General features: G+C 44.2%; 1 long non-coding RNA gene across 2 annotated transcripts in view; it reads left to right on the forward strand.

The window, feature by feature from the left end:
* The first annotated feature begins 2,661 nt into the window (after positions 1 to 2,661).
* LOC311517591 overlaps positions 2,662 to 17,949 on the forward strand; it is a 146,907-nt gene continuing 131,619 nt past the window's right edge. Inside the window, exons 1-2 of one of the 2 annotated variants that reach the window (XR_014710736.1) lie at positions 2,662 to 2,717; positions 8,226 to 8,369. This is a non-coding gene — a long non-coding RNA (uncharacterized lncRNA). Of the gene's footprint in view, positions 2,718 to 8,225; positions 8,370 to 13,390; positions 13,487 to 17,949 lie in introns of those variants that run through there. The other variant, XR_014710737.1, reaches the window with a different exon arrangement.

The raw sequence follows: 17,949 nt of genomic DNA on the forward strand, positions 1-17,949 counted from the left end.
TGACTCTGAGCCACCAATATGATATGGCCGTGAAAAAAGCTAATGCAGTCTTGGGATGCATCAGGCGAGGTATTTCCAGTAGAGATAAGGAGGTTTTAGTACTGTTATACAAGGCACTGGTGAGACCTCATCTGGAAAACTGTGTGCAGTTCTGGTCTCCCATGTTTAGGGAGAATGAATTCAAACTGGAACAGGTACAGAGAAGGGCTACTAGGATGATCTGAGGAATGGAAAACTTGTCTTATGAAAGGAGCTTGGCTTGTTTAGCCTAATCAAAAGAAGTTTGAGGGGAGATATGATTGCTCTCTATAAATATATCAGAGGGATAAATACTGGAGAGGGAGAGGAATTATTTAAGCTCAGTGCCAATGTGGACACAAGAACAAATGGATATAAACTGGTCATCGGGAAGTTTAGACTTGAAATTAGATGAAGGTTTCTAACCATCAGAGGAGTGAAGTTTTGGAATAGCCTTCCAAGGGAAGCAGTGGGGGCAAAAGACCTTTCTGGCTTCAAGATTAAACTCGATAAGTTTATGGAGGAGCTGGTATGATGGGATAACATGATTTTGGCAATTAATTGATCTTTAAATATTCATGGTAAATAGGCCCAATGGCCTGTGATGGGATGTTAAATGGGGTGGGATCTGAGTTACTACAGAAAATTCTTTCCTGGGTATCTGGCTGGTGAATCTTGACCATATGCTCAGGGTTTAGCTGATTGCCATATTTGGGGTTGGGAAGGAATTTTCCTCTAGGGCAGATTGGCAGAGGCCCTGGGGGTTTTTCGCCTTCCTCTGTAGCATGGGGCATGGGTCACTTGCTGGAGGATTCTCTGCTCCTTGAAGTCTTTAAACCACAATTTGAGGACTTCAATAGCTCAGACATAAGTGAGAGATTTATCGCAGGAGTGGGTGGGTGAGATTCTGTGGCCTCCGTTGTGCAGGAGGTCGGACTAGACGATCATAATGGTCCCTTCTGACCTTAGTATCTATGAAACTAGGTCCTTTGTTTGGTTGGACCTTCAAAAAAACAACAACAAAGAAGCCTGGAAATTAAATACAAAAGAATGCTCATAGTTATGGATGTATAACTGAAACGGAAGAGTCAGGCAGCAATATTAACTGCGTCACATTGCACGTGGGTAGTATTTTCTGTTTCTGTTTTACTGGTTAAATATGTTGCTCAATAGACACCAAAAAATGCGCAACATGATCAAGTTAATGTTGCTGTCGGAACCTCAACTTGTTCATATTCCTGGTGGCTTTTGAACTTTTCAGTGTTTTTTTAATGTAATGTTACAGCAGTGGTGAGTTGTTATGTGATAGCACAAAAGCCGTGACTTCAAAACTTAGTCTAGAGCGCTCCTGTCTGTGACCCTTATATTAGCATTGCATTATAGTACCATTTCATTTTCTTCCCTTTATCTTTCAGACACTGTTTAATCCAGTTTTGATTCCTCAGTTCTGGCCACTTCCTAAGTTTCCGGGGACTCCCAGGACAGAGTCAGTCCCTCTGGCCCCACCTCCTCCTAGTTGGAGGAGTCCAGATGATATGTCCAACTACTTGAATCTTGCATGCATCTGTAACTCAGAGGTGGTTCATTCTGAATCCAAGTGGCCATCACCTTGAGTGCCCATGCCACAGCACTTCCCCAGAGCAACTATTTTTTTGTTCACAGGTTAACAAAATATTTGACATTTCAGTTTATTACAGACAACAGGCCAGTGTTGTGGCTGTGTCTAGTTTAAGCTGTTAGATAGCCGTTTATATCTTCCTGCATCTCTGCCCTGGCACAGGTGCTGTTTAGAGCAGCCTAGTAGCTGCTCTAACCTGTGCCACTCACTATGGCACTAGAAATCATATGCCATCTGGGAATTGCCAGAGCTTTCTGCACTCAGGCCACTCCCCCTGCCTGCCCCTCCCTGCTGCCTGGCACACCCCCAGTGCAGAGGGCTGCAGCATAGGTGCGATGTAGGAGCCATCCACTGGGTCCTACTTCAGCTAGCGACTCCTGTATGCTGTGGGCATCCCCAGCTGGGGAGTTATGGGCTGTTTCCTCTCTTTCTTTGTGTTGCCCGAGGAGTGCAAAGGGAGTGGTGTGGGTTCAGAATCTGGCCCGGTGCTCTGGAAGGCTTGCAACGTGGGGATTTGTTTGTGTCGCACAGGCTTTGCAGATACTACACATTAGCAGTATGGAATACAGTATAGAATAGGTGCCATGTATCATTTCTCCATTTAAGGCATCAATCCTGCTCCCATTTAAGTCAGTGTGAGTTTTGCCATTTGATGTAAATGGGAGCAGGATTGGGCCATAAACCCCTGTAAAGAGAATATTTCTCATGGCAACTTTCCATGCAGGCCTGAGAGTTCATTTGGAACTGGAGCCAGGCATTGTATTTGGTGTTTAACCCATTTTTCCATCTTTCTTTTCGCAAGGGCTTTTTAGTCCCCCAAATTTAGTCCAAGTTTGTGGTTTTCAATAGCAGAGGCCTTTCTGCTGGGAATAGATTCGTGCCTTTGGAAGGGTGCAGCTGGCTGCTGCTGTGGAAGTGACAGTGACTATCCACCGTGGGAAAATATCCTTTTCCCTTTTTTTTGGCAAGGGAATGACATGGCCATATAAATTGGTCAGTATTCCCAAGGCCAGGGGCAGTCTTCCCAGCTGTGTTTTACTCAGTAGTAATGGTGGTGCGAACTACAACAACGAGAATAAAGGTAAGCAACGGATCACTTTTATTGTTACTCGGCATTAGATGGTTTAGGGCTTGCTTTGGTGTTTGTAATTTACTGTGCAATAAAGGCCTGTATAACAAGGATAATTAACCACATGCAACGTTTTATGTGATAAATTAAAAAAGGTAAAACTGGGGGAGGGGAGGAAGGCATTTATTATACTTGTTGATACTTAAAGTAAAACTAAATGCTTAGTACAACCATGCCACTGATTGGAATAAAGTCCTCTTTGTGACGTCACACAGACATTTCACCGTAATGAGTGTTGGAATCCTAAAGAACTTTGTGGTAAGGAGTTTGGCGCAGCAGCCAGAATAAATACAAACATCCATAAACAGAGAGTATCAGATTTTCTACACAGGCACAAAATAATGACTCTTCCTCCAGTGCATTTGATAAAAGCAAATCACACGAAAAGGGCTTCTCAGTTGGTAGGGTTATTTTTTTCTTTCAAACTGAAACTGGATGAAAAGGAACGTCATGAAACAAACTCGTGAGACATTGTACAATCCTAGACAGAAACTTTGAAGAGCCTTTTCCTGAAACTTCTATATGCCCTTCATGCTCAAAACAGAAGGGAATGACTTGTTTTTTTAAAAAACCTCCTGTTTTTTGCAAATAATATTCCTTCTCCAAAATACTGTGCAAGAATTTTGTAAAACCTCTGCATCTACTGTGGGTAAAAATCGTGACTAGGTTAATCAAACTCCATTTTATTTACTGTAGTATTAAAACCTTTCAGATGAACCAGCGGGATGTTCATCCAAAATACTGTGTACCATTTAACATGTTTTAGATACCCGGGTACCTGGATAAACAGAGCGTCGTCCTCTGCTACATATTCCCTGGGTGTGAATGCAACGTTGTGGAAAGGCGGCTTTGGTATTGCTGCAGTGGCTGCTGCTGGTACTGCGTCAACTTTTGTTCTTTGTTGCTGCTCAGCCACCCTCAAAGCTTTACACGATAGTTTTTATCTGAACATGTCTGGGCATGCTGGCTCATTAACTCTTGAAGCCTGTTGGTATATGATGAAAAATAAGTGGAGGATGTCTTTGATAAAACAGCATTAATAAACATCGCTGTTGAATTGCCAGTAGGCCTAGTGGACGCATGTATTCAGATTATAATGAACTGGTGATATGCCTATCAAGCTTACTGTAGCACTCTGCATTTATTATCTTCTGATTTCAGTTAACTTTGACTTTGTCAAAGTTAACTTCTTGGCTTGGTAAATTTGCCACAGGTAAAATATTTAAAACACTTAAATGACTTAGGAACCTAAGTTTCAAAAACAGCTTATGCACTTATATAAGAACATAAGAACGGCCACACTGGGTCAGACCAAAGGTCCATCTAGCCCAGTGTCCTGTCTGCCAACAGTGGCCAGTGCCAGGTGCCCCAGAGGGAATGATCAGAACAGGGAATCACCAAAGTGATCCATCCCCTGTCGCCCATTCCCAGCTTCTGGCAAACAGAGGCTAGGGACACCGTCCCTGCCCATCATCTTCTAGTCTTGGCCTTCACAACATCCTCTGACAAAGGGTTCCATGGGTTGACTCTGCGTTTCATGAAGAAATACTTCCTTTTGTTTGTTTTAAACCTGCTGTCTATTAATTTCATTTGGTGACTCCTAGTTCTTGTGTTATGTGAAGGGGTAAATAACACTTTCTTATTTACTTTCTCCACACCAGTCATGATTTTATAGACCTCAATCCTATCCCCCCTTAGTCGTCTCTTTTCCAAACTGAAAAGTCCCAGTCTTATTAATCTCTCCTCCTAGGGCAGCCGTTCCACACCCCTAATCATTTTTGTTGCCCTTTTCTTAACCTTTTCCAATTCCAATCGATCTTTTTTGAGATGGGGGGACCACGCAGTGTTCAAGATGTGGGTGTATCATGGGTTTATATAGAGACAATAGGATATTTCCTGTCTTCTTATCAATCCCTTTCTTAATGGTGACCAACATTTGTTTGTTTGACAGCTGCTGCACACTGAGTGGATGATTTCAGAGAACTATCCACAGTGACTCCAAGATCTTTCTTGAGTGGGAACAGCTAATTTAGACCCCATCATTTTTACTTTGCATTTATCAACATTGAATTTCATCTGCCATTTTGTTGCCCAGTCACCCAGTTTTGTGAGAAGCCAAAAATCCTTGGTTTCTGGCTCAGGTTTCTTTCTTTCTTTCTTTTTTTTTTTAAATTTATCAAAATTTTTCAGTTGTTATTGAGAATGAAGTTAGTGAAATGAACAGGTCGTTTTGCCACTGTCATTATTTTTTTTTCAACTTCTTTTTGAACAGCTCTGTCAATTTAGGAGTTGGGATGGGAATTGGAATTTGAAATTCAGCGGGGGGCTAGCACAGTGCCCCAAGAGATGCCTTTTGCTTTCCTCATGAAAACCGGAGCAGATTTGGCTGAGATTTAAACCGTGGAGAATCACTACAGAAGTTGAATTAGAACAGTTAGCCCTGTACAATCTCAAAGCTTGAACTATTGCCCCGTTGCACTGTGAATATTCTCAGGCACCACAGAACCTCCTGTATTGTACTGAAGTGAACGCAAAAATACAAATCCACAGAGAACACTGGTGAAATAGATTCTCCTCCTACTTTCCCCCGTTACAGTACCCTGCAGCGTAGGAGACTGAGCGCTCAGCTGCGAGTTAGGAGACAATGAAATCTAGTCTTGTCTCTGCCTAGTGTTAATAATTTGGTGTACTTCCCAGTGCTCATTAGTGAGTAATAGTCCTCATAGCCCTACCTGAAGAGGTAGGAAATATAATTCCTGCTCCCCACAAGAGCTGAATCAGAGAGTTGCACAAATCACTTGTGGCAGGCCTGGGAAAAGACTCCAACCCTCTTACATGAGAGACCCAAGTCTCATCTGTGGAGCAACACCACCTCTCGGAAAGAATGTGCCCTCTCTGTGTGTTTGTCGGTGCTGTCTGTACAATGGGTCTGCTCCTGCGGACCCACCTCTACAAAGCGTTTTATAATCCACAGATGGATAATGCAAAGCATCATTAAAAAAATAAAACAAGTTGCTTCAATAAGGGGTAACTCCCTTTTTAAAAAATAGTTCCTTGGTGCCTTGCAAAACCCTCCTACCAACCATCTAGATGTTTCCATTCACAACTGGGCCCCTACTTCAGTCATTTCCCTTCCCACCAGGTCACAGAACTCTATCCCAACATGAAAACTTCCCTTCTTTTTTCAGTTGACTGATTTCTGAATTGCGTCCATACCTTTCTTTGACTGGGCCCCCTACGTTAATTACCAATTAAATACAAAATGCATAATACAGAGATGTAAAATGACTGTGTGGGTTCCTTGTCATTTTGCCTCACAACATAATCCAGGCTAATAATCTTAGACCGCACCATGTAGTTCGGAGAAAGCAGACTCCAGATGCTTGTGTGCTCGGTAGCAAGGGAGTGACCTATTTCTTGTTGAAGCCATTCCACTTTAGATAAATAATTAGAGACATTAGCACAAGGCAACTGGCCCCGGGGTCTTCCATCTCCCACGTGGCTGCTCTCCCCACCAGGCTACAGATTCATTCTCTCTTTCTCTCTGCCCCCATGTCTGAGCCCATCTACCAGATCAGAACCTGCCTATCATTGCCTGGTTTGTGGATCAGGGTCTTGGGTAGGAGATAGGTGTCCAGATGTCTAGAGGGATGTAGCAGTGCCCATGCTCAGTGGAAAATTTAGGCACCTACTGGGTTAGACAGCAGCCAAAAAGGGGGTTTGTGGATTGCAGTGGTGCCTAAAACTGGGACTTAGACACCTAAAATTCTAGTGCTTTAGGCACCCAAGTTCTTGTGTAGATCTAGATCCTGTGTGTTTCTAATGTAGCCCAAGCTAAGTGCATTGCAATTATCAACGGCAAGGGCTGTCTTTTCTCAGGCCTGTTGGTAGGAGATTTTATCCCAAAGATGTTGCTTGTTATGATGGGGGTTCTCTTCCAAGGTAATCTCCACTCATGTCTTTTTGTGGATTTATTGCTGAGTGGGGGGAGCAGTCTACTAGGGCAGGTTATTGTGAAAATTAAATTATGTCAAAGTACCTAGCGCATGTCATGAGCGTTTGTTTGTAGTTTTATAAAGCGAAAGAAACAAAAACACAACAATCTAGCACTGAGGTTGCAAAGCCATGTTTGCAAGAGTTCACACCAGCTAGGTCATTCAAGATCACTTGCAAACAGGCTTAACTGATGTTTGGATAATTTAGAACTAGAGACTGACTGACCAAAATAGTCACATAAGAAGGGAGTTCAGCAAAATTTGTGCTGAAAACAATTTTCTTAAAGAGCTGCCGTGTCCAGAGCAGCTGTACATCATCGACTCTGGCTCTCTGTGATTATAGTTTATTTACGTCCGGGCAGTGTTTAGAAGCCCCAGCTCCGTGTGCTGAGCAGTATACAGTCACAGAACAGAGATAGTCTTGACCCCAAAGAGTTTACAAGCTAAGTCTATGATGACAAGAGGGCGGGATATGGCAAACAGATGGGGGGCAACAACATAACGAGATGCTCTTGGCATGGCGAGTAGCAGTCATAACACGCCAGCTGCCTAAACATGGCTGAGTTTTTCATAGGCATCCTAGCCACGGTGAGTTTTAAGATGGGAGTTGAAGAAAGCCAGTGTAGTGGCTGCAGTTTTCTTTAAAGGGTCTATCTGACCGGGCAGCATGGGAGATGCCTTAGAATACACGTTGCCGGTGATATTATGCCTATCACAGAACCTTGCTTGACACAGGAGACGGCCTAGTGGGAGCAGGAAAGTCTTTTTTTTATTTTTATTTTTTTTTGCAAAACTGTATGGGTTGCATAAGGTTTTGATATTGTTAATACTTAGTATTCGTATGGCACTTCCCCTCTTCAACACACTGTATAGAAACACACAAAGTATCATCATCCTTTCATTACAGAAGGGGAAACAGAGGCAGAGAAAAGTTGATATAAGAGGTGGGGTTAGAATTCAGGAATTTCTAGCTACCAGCCCTGGGCTCAGATCCATACACACCTCTCATATTCTTGCCTTACATTCCATAGGGCATACAATAAGAATTTTTTTTAAAAAAGCAGTCCTGTAAAAGATACAGGCCACCAGTTTGTTGGCATCTCCCATGGAATGGGAGCTGACATAACTGCTCTGAACACTTAGACCTTCATTTTCCAAAGTGACTAGAGATCTTGATTGCCTCAAAGGGCCTAATTTTCAGAGAGCTGGTACACCTTAAATGAAGAAGCCAAAATTGCTTGTACTTGTGAAAATGTAAAGTCCTCATGGAAAAAAATAATGCATGCTTTAAGGCCCTGAGCTCTATGTAGGTGAGCATCCACGGGGCAGGGTCAGTTGATGCAGGGCTCCCTGCAGGATTGGGGTCTAAGTTTTTAATACGTGACATGCCCCTCTTTACCTGGTTGGCTGAGATGGTCATCGCATAGTGCTAACAAGGTTGTATTTTTATTAAACCTGTTTGCAGGTGTCACTTCAAAGAAAATGGCAAAGACGAGCACCTCTCTGTTAGAGATGTCTTGCATTGCCTGGAGCGCATGAGCGTAATGGTGAAACAAGGTGGAAAGACTTTTCCTGTGTCTCAAGATGAGCTCTGCCTTCCATCCTCAAGGTATTTTCTCTGCCACAATGCTTCGCATGCTTACTAACACATTGGTTGTATTCATGTAGGTAGAATATATGCGCCCAAAGAGTTAAAGGTGTGAACGTAACCAAGTCACAGTTCAACATTCAACAGTTTTAAACAAGGTTTGGCATACAGAGACCTCAGCCTGCCTGGTCCCATGGCAAGCACCCCATTAAACATCCTCTAACCTTCTATTAAAGATACAGAAAAAGAAGAAAAAACAGTTGAAGCCTTTGAAATGTGAAGTATTAAGTAAGGCTTTCGTTTTAACAACATCCCTTGTTCTCTCTCTCCCTTTGGCTGGAGAGAGTTTATAGAAGGAAGCCCCACCCCATTTAATAGTCTCTTGGAGGGTATTAAAGATGGTAATAGCTGTGCTGATTTTCACTGGCAAGCTCAGTGCTGGAAAAACACAGGCACAGCTCACGGTCTGATCGGCTACTCCGAGACTTGACAAACTCGTGCCAGCGTCAGGCTGTCTAGGGCACTGCATTTAGCTGCCTCTGTCTAGTCACTGGCTTACAGCAGTGTTGCAAAATACAGAGTCCTGGCCGGCTAAGCCACACGCTCCTCAGACAGAGGGTATAAGAGAAGAAATAAGACAGGGAAGCAAAAGGACACATGGTGGTGGAGGGAGTGCACAGACAAATGCTCACATTCTGAGTAGTGTGAAGGTGGTGGTATCATCTGGGTCCCTCTCTCTGGCTTGGCCTGGTCGAGCTATCTCTCCGGATTAGGATGAAGAAGATCTGGGGTCCCAGGAGATGGTCTTTCAATCAGCCAGTGTCATGGTTGCCCTTCCCTCCTCCCCAAAGTCTCTTCATGAGGACCTGAAAGGGGGAGTGGTGGGTGGAAGAGCCCAACCCCTCATTAATTTGTCCACAAATTAGGCTTAATTTCCAACATACCAGTTTTGGTGCATGGATTTCTGGTCTCACACTGTTCTTGTTTACCAGGCGTGATCTTAGCACAGTCTTTGAATAACATCAGTAGGCCTTTTTGTTTGGACTAATTCAATCTTTTGGTCTTTTTTTTTCTGAACTTTTCCCCATCCCCACTTATTGTGGGGTATTGTGACACTACATGAACTTTCATTCACTTTTCACAGGTGAGATCAGAATTAGGGGACATTATCACAATGGCCCTGATGACTTAAATAGAGCTACCCACATGCATAAAGTGAGGCACATGCCTATGTCTTCCCCCGGCTTTCTCCAGGATTCTTTAGCCACTCAGCCTATATGAAGAGCCCAGATCAAATGTCTGTTTTCTTGTATATTAACAGACTTAAAACTCACAAGCTACTCCTCCAAAGGCCTTCAGAAATTGCTGGCACATGTAATGTCCATTAACTGTACAAAAAAAGTTTTCGGGGGACCTATGAGTTCCAGTGTGGGAAAAGGACTTGGAATATTAAAAACAAACACACACACAATCTCAGAAGATACTAAGCCTTCACAAATGAAGACTATATCTAAATTGGAGCTGGGCAAAAATTTTCAACTGAAACTTTTGGTGAAAAATGCAGATTCGGTGGCACCAAAATGTTTTGTGAAAGTTTTGTCAAATTGTTTTGGTTAAAACAAACCTACATGAAATTTCAGAAAAAAATCAGTGTTTCATTTTGACATTTTCTAAACAAAACGTTTCAATTTTTTGGTTCTTTTGAGTTTTCATTTCAAAATACCCTTTCATTCTATTAAACAATCGAAAATGTTGAAAAACTGTTGAAATCAAAACAAAATATTTCAGTTTTGCTGAAACAAAACATTTTGTTTGACCTGAAGAGAATTTTTTTGACTTTTTGATTTGCTGAAAATTTTGTTTCTGGTTTGACCTGAAATTATTATTATTTTTTTAAATTGCCAGTGAACTGAAAACATCTGTCATCCACCCAGCTCCATCCTGAATCAACTAAATGTGACTCCAGGTTTCCAGTAGTGCTGTGTCCCACTGCCTCGTACCCAGACACGTTTAGCTGGGTTAAGTTTAAAGAACCAAAGTGCAAGTTTTAGTTAATGAAATTGGTTGTTGACTCACACACTAAAGATGAGAAACAATGAATCAGCCTAAACTCACTCAGAGAAATAGCTTGTGTTTTCTTGACTGTTTTGTTCAGATGAATCCCATGTTCTACCCATTTTCTAGGTGGTCTTCTCATTTGATGCCACTCAGTAGGAGTTTGTCTACACAGTGCTACTTCCAGACTATAGGGCTGTGAATTGTAGAGCTCTTTAACAGAGTGTGCACTAGAATGCCCCTTGTAGATCCTGCTGTTACTGTAGCCTTGGGACTACATCAACGAGAACTAGGTACCCTTAGTCTGCACCAGCAGGATGGACAAGGAGCAGTTAGCGTTCTAACTGGGTGCACACTCTACAATTCCCACACCCTTAGTCCAGATTGCGGTGCTGTGTAGACACGCCCTAAGTCTACACAACTGCAGTGAAAAATTTCTCATTACTAAACCAGTTTGATTCGTAGTTTATATATAGCAAGCGCAATAATCTGTGATTTATTGAATTTTTCTCTATGTCAGATCTAACATGCTGTAGCTTATCCCTTATTTGAGGTAAGAATCCTGATGGGGTTGTCTTCAGTTTGCCTGGTTGCTTTCATTCTGTGGCAAAACGTTGAATTTGCTAATCACTCTTTTCAGTGTAATATTCCTTTGTTTTCTTTTCTCCAGTAATTTGCTGAATGCGTACAGACCGTGCTGTAGTCAAAACAATTCAACTGAACTAAGGTATCAGCTAGCATAGACACTACCTCAAATCTAATGAGACTTGTGATCATTTTCAGCTCTAGGGAAACATTAGGTACTTTTGTTTTATTTCCATCGAATGTCTAATTATTTCCAGAGTCAGCACTTACTGCATCTTTTTCACTATTATTTTATAATTAATATACTTTAAACAGAAACTGTACAGTTTTTAAATGAGATCGCCCATAGGAGAAATGGATCTTAAAACACCTGACAGTTGGCTAGATTTTAGAACTTTAAAAATGCACGTAAAGCAGGATGCATGTTAATTACAGAGGGACTGATCTGGCTTTCTTGGAAACACTGAAATTGCCAGATGAGACCAGAGTAGGGCCCATGAGGTCTCTATCCTGTCTTTGACGTTGACTGGCAGCTGCTGCATCAGGGGAAAGTGCAAAACAACCAGTAGTAGATGGTTATGGAATAACCTGTTGAGAGAAAAGTTCCTAACCCTGTTAATTTGAGGTTGGTTATGACCCGAAGCATGAGGGTTGACCCCACTGTAAAACTAGAGGGATGTGGTGGTGAATCAGCCCGCAACACATTTATTCGAAGGCATAGCCACGGAGCTGCTCATAGCAGCAATTTAAAATTACATACCGTATGCTCCCGGAGAGCAGCCAGCACCACTCCTGGTCAGGTTTTAACTGTCCTGGCCACACAGAAAGAAAGGCCAGACCCAATGGGTGTGGTTTAATTAGGCCAAAACTTTATTCACTTCACTTATCTGAGAATACCCAGCAATAAATCATATCGTGCAGTCCTCATTTCCTTAATCCTGGTGCCAGTAGCCCGTTGCTGGTACCCTGCTTCCCCCTTGCCTCAGATGAGGGGCAAGGGGGGAGGTTGTCTCCTGGCTTTACCCAATGTTAAGAGCTCCATCCACTCTTCTTTCCCCAACTTCTTTATGAGATGCTTCCCCAAAACCTTCTTCCAACTCCTGTTTATCCATGAACGGTATCCCTTCTGTAGCGAGGACCTGCATGGGACAACTGCAACATTTGGACCTAACCTTGGTACCTATCCCTACCAGGTCCCTACCAGCTGTGGGGAAGGAGAATAAACCCACCCTGCCTGGCCAGTGTGAATGCTGCAGGACAGATTCTTCCCCCACTCAAAAAGGAAGAAGGTGATGAGTGAAAAGCTCAGCCAATCGCAGAAATCCCGTCCTACTCTCATCCTGGGGGTGGGTGGGTGCTGCTGGCCCGAGGTACAGAGAGTGAGCCCCTATCAAGGTGTAGGGGGTCTAAATACCTGCTCTCCCTGCACATGTTGGGTCAATGTTTCCCTGTACCTGGTCCTTCCACTTCTTTTTCCTCTCCTGGCTCTGTAAAAGTGAGTTCCCCTATTGCCCCCACCCCCAATCCCTTTAAGTGTAGCGCCTTAAAGAGACTTGGCCTCTTTCTTTCTGTAGCCAGATAAGGACTCACAGAATCCCATTGCAGTCAGCACATTTTATCAAGCCAACGTTCACGTCACCCGTTTAATAAGCGAACATATTACACCAGCGACACTAAGCCCGAGGCTCGGGAGCCTCAAGAGGCTCTTTAATGTGTCTCCTGCGACTATTTGCAGTGCGTGATATTAAAACACCGTGTGATTTAATTATTAACCAATCAGGAGGCTTTTACTATGTTGTTAACCAATTGTAGTGGATAAAATAATAATAGTCAGTCATTTTGCTGTGAGAATCATATGTATGTAGATATAAAAATAGTAAATGAAACAATGAATTCACGCTGCTGTGGCTCTTTTGGGTAATGTTGATCGCTCATTTGGCTCCTGAACCCCTGAGGTCTGAGTGTCACTGTATTGTACAGTACATGACTAGGTGGTGAAGACATTAAATTCACTCTCAAACTCATTTTCTCTGTTTCTGATGTTTACTTTATCATTCATTATTGTTTCCTCTGGAGGTGATTCCCTGGCCTTTTGTAGAAACAGAAGAGGCAGGAGGATCTGTTCAAAGAATATACAAAACATTTCCCACCCATGGTGTCATTAAAGGCTATTCTTCCTGGAAGAGCAGAAGTTGTGATAGAGACCCTGAGAAATTGACCAGTCATACTCAGAAGTATGAAGAGAATGAAGCTAGAGGAAGTAGTGGTTGGTGAGTCAGCATGAGTAATTTTGTTCCAATGAGAATGAAGATTGAGGGTTTTTTTTTCCCTCTTAAACATTTTGGACATCATTGCTTAATGGAGGGAAATAAGCGATATTATGTCTGTGTAGCTAGTACTTCTTGATTTTTAAATCAAATGAAGAAATATCTAGAATCTAGATACGTATCTTCATAGGCACCCTCCTCCTAGGAAAGTGAGGGGGGAAACAGCTCCTGGTGAGTATGTTTCTGTCCTTTTTGTATTGGTGATAATTTTGCAGTATGTATTAGAATCTAATGTGGGTTTAGCTTTGCCCCACTGGGACACAGAACTGATGTATTCAGTGCACTGAAAAGTTAGCAGGATGGAATTGTTTGGTTTTGTGGGGTTTTTTTCCCATCCATATACCACTGGCAGATGTACTTTTGATTTGTGAGTTTTCCTAATAATGAATGCACTGGATTCATTACAGCTTGTAGCTGCTTGTTGTAGACAGAGCACTTGGCCGTGATAGATGGTAAAGAAAACTGATCAAGAAGCCATTAAGTTCAAAAGTTGAGCTCAGTTTGATGTGGGTTATTGCACAAGCCAAGGGGAGGAGGGGGCTGAAGTTTGCTGTTTCATTCTACATACAGGGAGGGTAACTTCTGTTGCTGGGCTGCCTGCAGTTAGTGCAAGTTTTTCATTCAAGAATGGTCAGAAATGCAACATATGTACATGTAATATATAACTGTGTTTCAGTGGAGACCTGATCCAAAGCCCACTGAAATCAACTGAAGGTCTCCCATTGACTTCCGTGAGCTTTGGATCACGCTCTGTGCTACAAATAGTCTTTGTCATTTAATCCAAATGCAGAGCCACAAGCCAGTAATCCGAGTGTGTTGTACCATCAGATATAAAGGTGTAAAGCTGCTCGGTGAGAGCGAGCGAGCAATGTGCTTGTACGTTTCTAGATTCCTGAAGGCTGCATTTATATTTCCCATGTTGTTGACTGACAGAGTTTGATGCTAAGTGAAAGGCTGGTGCTCATCTTCGGCTGAAAACATTGTTTTTCAAGCCTATCTAGTTACTGTAGACCCAGTTTCATTTACTGTATCACAGGGTCACATGACAAGCATTTTTGGTAACTTGGTTTTGTTTTTTTGGTCTAAAAAAAAAAAAGAGAGAGAGAGAAAGAACCCCCCCCCTCCCCCGAATTATGGCATAACAGGAGGAAGAGCGCTGCCCTGTCTCTTGGGTACAGTAACTTGACTGCGTGGGCTACATGGATGAAAATGAGTCAGCACTCTCCTTAAAAATGGCTTGTTGTTAAAAAGGGAGGTTAAACCTGCCTTCAGCAAACAGTATCACCGTCTCATTTGCTTGTAGACGTCTTTACCTACTTCAGCTGCAGTTAGTAAAATGACTGGGGCTGGGGGTTTTTTTGAGGTACACTGCTACCGCCTTTGCAGCCCGGCCTCTGGTTGCAGGCAATTCATGTGACACAACAGAATGAAAATAGCTCGCACCATGTGCCTGTCTTGACTTGTGAGTCAGAATATCTTGCAGCTACAATTCCTTACTGTGCCTAGGATCATAGATTTCATGGCCAGAAGGGGCCATTATGGTCTAGTCTGATGTCTGGCTTAGCATAGGCCAGAAAATTTCACCCAGTGACTCCTGCATTGAGCACAGAATTTAGCATGTCTTGCAGAAACACACCCAGTCTGACTGGACTAAGAAATGATCCCTTTGGGTGCCCCACTGGGAACCCCTGCATCGGACCGAGATCCACATTCACACTTATTTTTGTGATGTATCAGTTACCTCGTTTTTAATCCATTTAGTGTAATTTCTAGGGGGCATTGTGATGATCTAGTCTGATCCCTTGCCATAGAATTTCACCCAGCATGATGCCTGCTTCCAGCCCAATAACTTGTGTTTGACCTCAGCCACGGATTCTTTGTAGGTTTGCTTTGAAAGGTTTATCCTTCTGGTGCTTTTAGGGTTGCCAACTTTCTAATCGCACAAAACCGAACACCCTAGGCCCGTCCCTTCCCAGAGATCCTGACCTTGCTCACTACATTCCCCCTCCCTTGGTGGCTCGCTCTCCCCCACCCTCACTCACTTTCACTGGGCTGAGGGGGGGGGTTGGGGTGCGGGAGGGGGTGAGGATTCTAACTGGGGGTGCAGGCTCTGGGGGGGCAGAAATGAGAGGTTCAGGGTGGGGGAGGGGGAGGGGGCTCCAGTCTGGGGCAGGGAGTTGTTCAGTTAGCCTGCACCCTGCCACACCTGCACTGGGTGTAGGACTTAAAATGGGAGGAAGCCCAGGAGAGGGCCCTGCGGGAAAGCATTACTGAAGTGGAGCCAGACCCTGTGGTGGGCCTTGGGAGAAGGTCTGGGATCCAGGGAGCCAGCGCTGGGGCCGTTGCTCCACAAGAGGCCTGGGGAGCTAGGCAGTGGTGGCTGACTTTTCCCAGTCCAGAGAAGATGGGGTAGCTGTCGTCTGGCCCTAGAAGAAGGGAGACTTCCAGCATGGAAGAGCCTGCCGAGCCAGAGAGTGAGAACTGTGTGTTGAGCCCAGAGAGGGCAGGAAACCCTTTGTGTTCATTTGGTACTACTGTCAACAGTGGTGTTAGTTTTGAATGTTGAGTGCCCCGAAAGGGGGTTGAACTTGGAGAGTGACCCCACTGGAGGGTTGAGCCATATGAATCTCTGGGAGAGACAGAAAAACCTAGTAAGGGGAAACCGAGGCAGGGATGCTATCGGGCCACCCTGTGCCACCAGGAGGTGCTCTGGAGGTGGCAACCCTTTTACAACCCCTTTAAAGGGTGCAGCATAACACCACTCTGTATGCCATGTAGGGGGCAGAGCCATGGCTCTGCCTATGCCTCCCCTCCGTTTCAGCAAGTTCCTCCTGGGGTGTCCCCGGTATTCCCCCAGCAGGAGGCCTGCAATTCTGGTCATTCCATAGGTGGGTCACACAAGGGGTGGGTAGCCTTTCCTCCGTGGAAGTGCTACCTTGGAGCTGGGATTGACCTCACCGCCCAGCTGTAGCATTGAGAAGGGTACCAGGGAGGTGGAGTAGATACTTGTGGAGGTGTCTGATCATTTTTAGAGAGAGATTTATTGCAGCTGTATGTGAAGGGGGGGATCATCTCATGAACAAATGGGGAACTGAATTTTTTTGGTGGGGGGAATGTCACATTCTCCAGCCCCTTGTCACTTAGATCCTGCCAGTTGTCTCATCTGAGATTGGTGGCCACTTCTAGCTCTGAAACACAAGTATTGGGGTCAAGACAGCTGGCGTGCATTGCTGTGGAATGATGTCAGCGAAGCACACATACATCGCGGAGCTGATAAGTAGCATCTCCACCACTCTGTGTACTTTGTTTCTCTCCTTAGTAAGCACTTGACTACAAAAATGTCACCAGATGCTCTTTGAAGAGCGATTCCCTATTGTGGTCAATGCAATGAAGCCAATAAGCAGGCACAGGGGTTCAGTGGAATAGAGAAGTGTCCAGGTCTCAGTGGGGCCTACCCCACAGTCCAGCTGCATGTTACCCTGGGAGAGGCTCAAACTCACACCTTAACTCCTGGGCAGCAGGCATAGGGAGCGCCTTCTATCCCACGCTGGTGACTGGTGACTCAGCAGCAACTCCATGGCAGCAGTGACAGGCTCTGACGGAAGTTGCATCAAAGCCTCCTCACCCGAAGAGCTGGCTGGGTCAACAGGTTTGAGTGTGGCTGGGGGTGAAGGGCGGGTCTCTCCGGGCCTTTGAGAACAGTTCAAAGTCATGGCGATGAAGTCTGTTCCGTAGTGGCTCATCCCCGGCAGCACTCCCGGTTATCGCTTGCCACCACAGAGCCGTCGGTGACTCTAACACACCGCTCTGCTTTTGAAGAACTTTTTTTCCCTCTAGTCATGCTTTCGACACGGAGATTTGGAAACTCAGCAACAAGACTAGAAGGCTCACTCACTCAGCAAAGCAGGGAGTGCAAGCCCATTGATGCACAAATTGGGCGGTTTTCAGTTTTGCTTTTCACAAATGGGCCCTGCACAAAGGGTAATTCTGGAATTAACTCAGGGCATGGCCTGTGTCCAGGGCACATGTATGTGCCCCAGGCTGTTCTGTGTCTAATGAGCATGTTAGAGCAATGGAAAAAAACCCACAAAGCTTTGCCCAGGGTAAGTACTGGAGATGAAAACGTTTGTGGTATTGACACCATACCCTGCAATTGCTGCAATGCTCTTCTTGCTCCGCTCTATTGTTACCAATAGGGATACAAATAAGGGGCCTGATTCTGCCAAGCATTTGTTGTCAACGGGACGCCTTATGTAAGTACTACTCAGTGTGAATTAGGGGGTTGAATCAGGCCTATTATGAGTAGAACAAATCCTACTATACCAGTGTCTATGCTATGAAAGATCTTCATGCCCATAAACTTCAGTGTCCTTCTCTTCCTCGGGACACCGAGTCGCCCCACAGCATAGATGATACGACTGTATCTGGTATACCTAACAAGTAACCTCAGACTATTAATGACATCCCCAAAAGACTATGTGAAAGGAACGTTATTAGGGGTGCAAAGTCAAGTACTCAGAGTTAGGAAATGCCAGAATTAAGGCTGCTTGTGCAACCTTATTTTGCCCCCCTTTGTGTGTCTGGATGATGATATAGTCTTTAATTACAGGCTCACATACCCTCTTTTACCACAT

The sequence above is a fragment of the Lepidochelys olivacea genome (genome assembly GCF_965140295.1).
Source record: "Lepidochelys olivacea isolate rLepOli2 genome assembly, chromosome: 3".
In the NCBI taxonomy this organism is placed as follows: domain Eukaryota; kingdom Metazoa; phylum Chordata; order Testudines; family Cheloniidae; genus Lepidochelys; species Lepidochelys olivacea.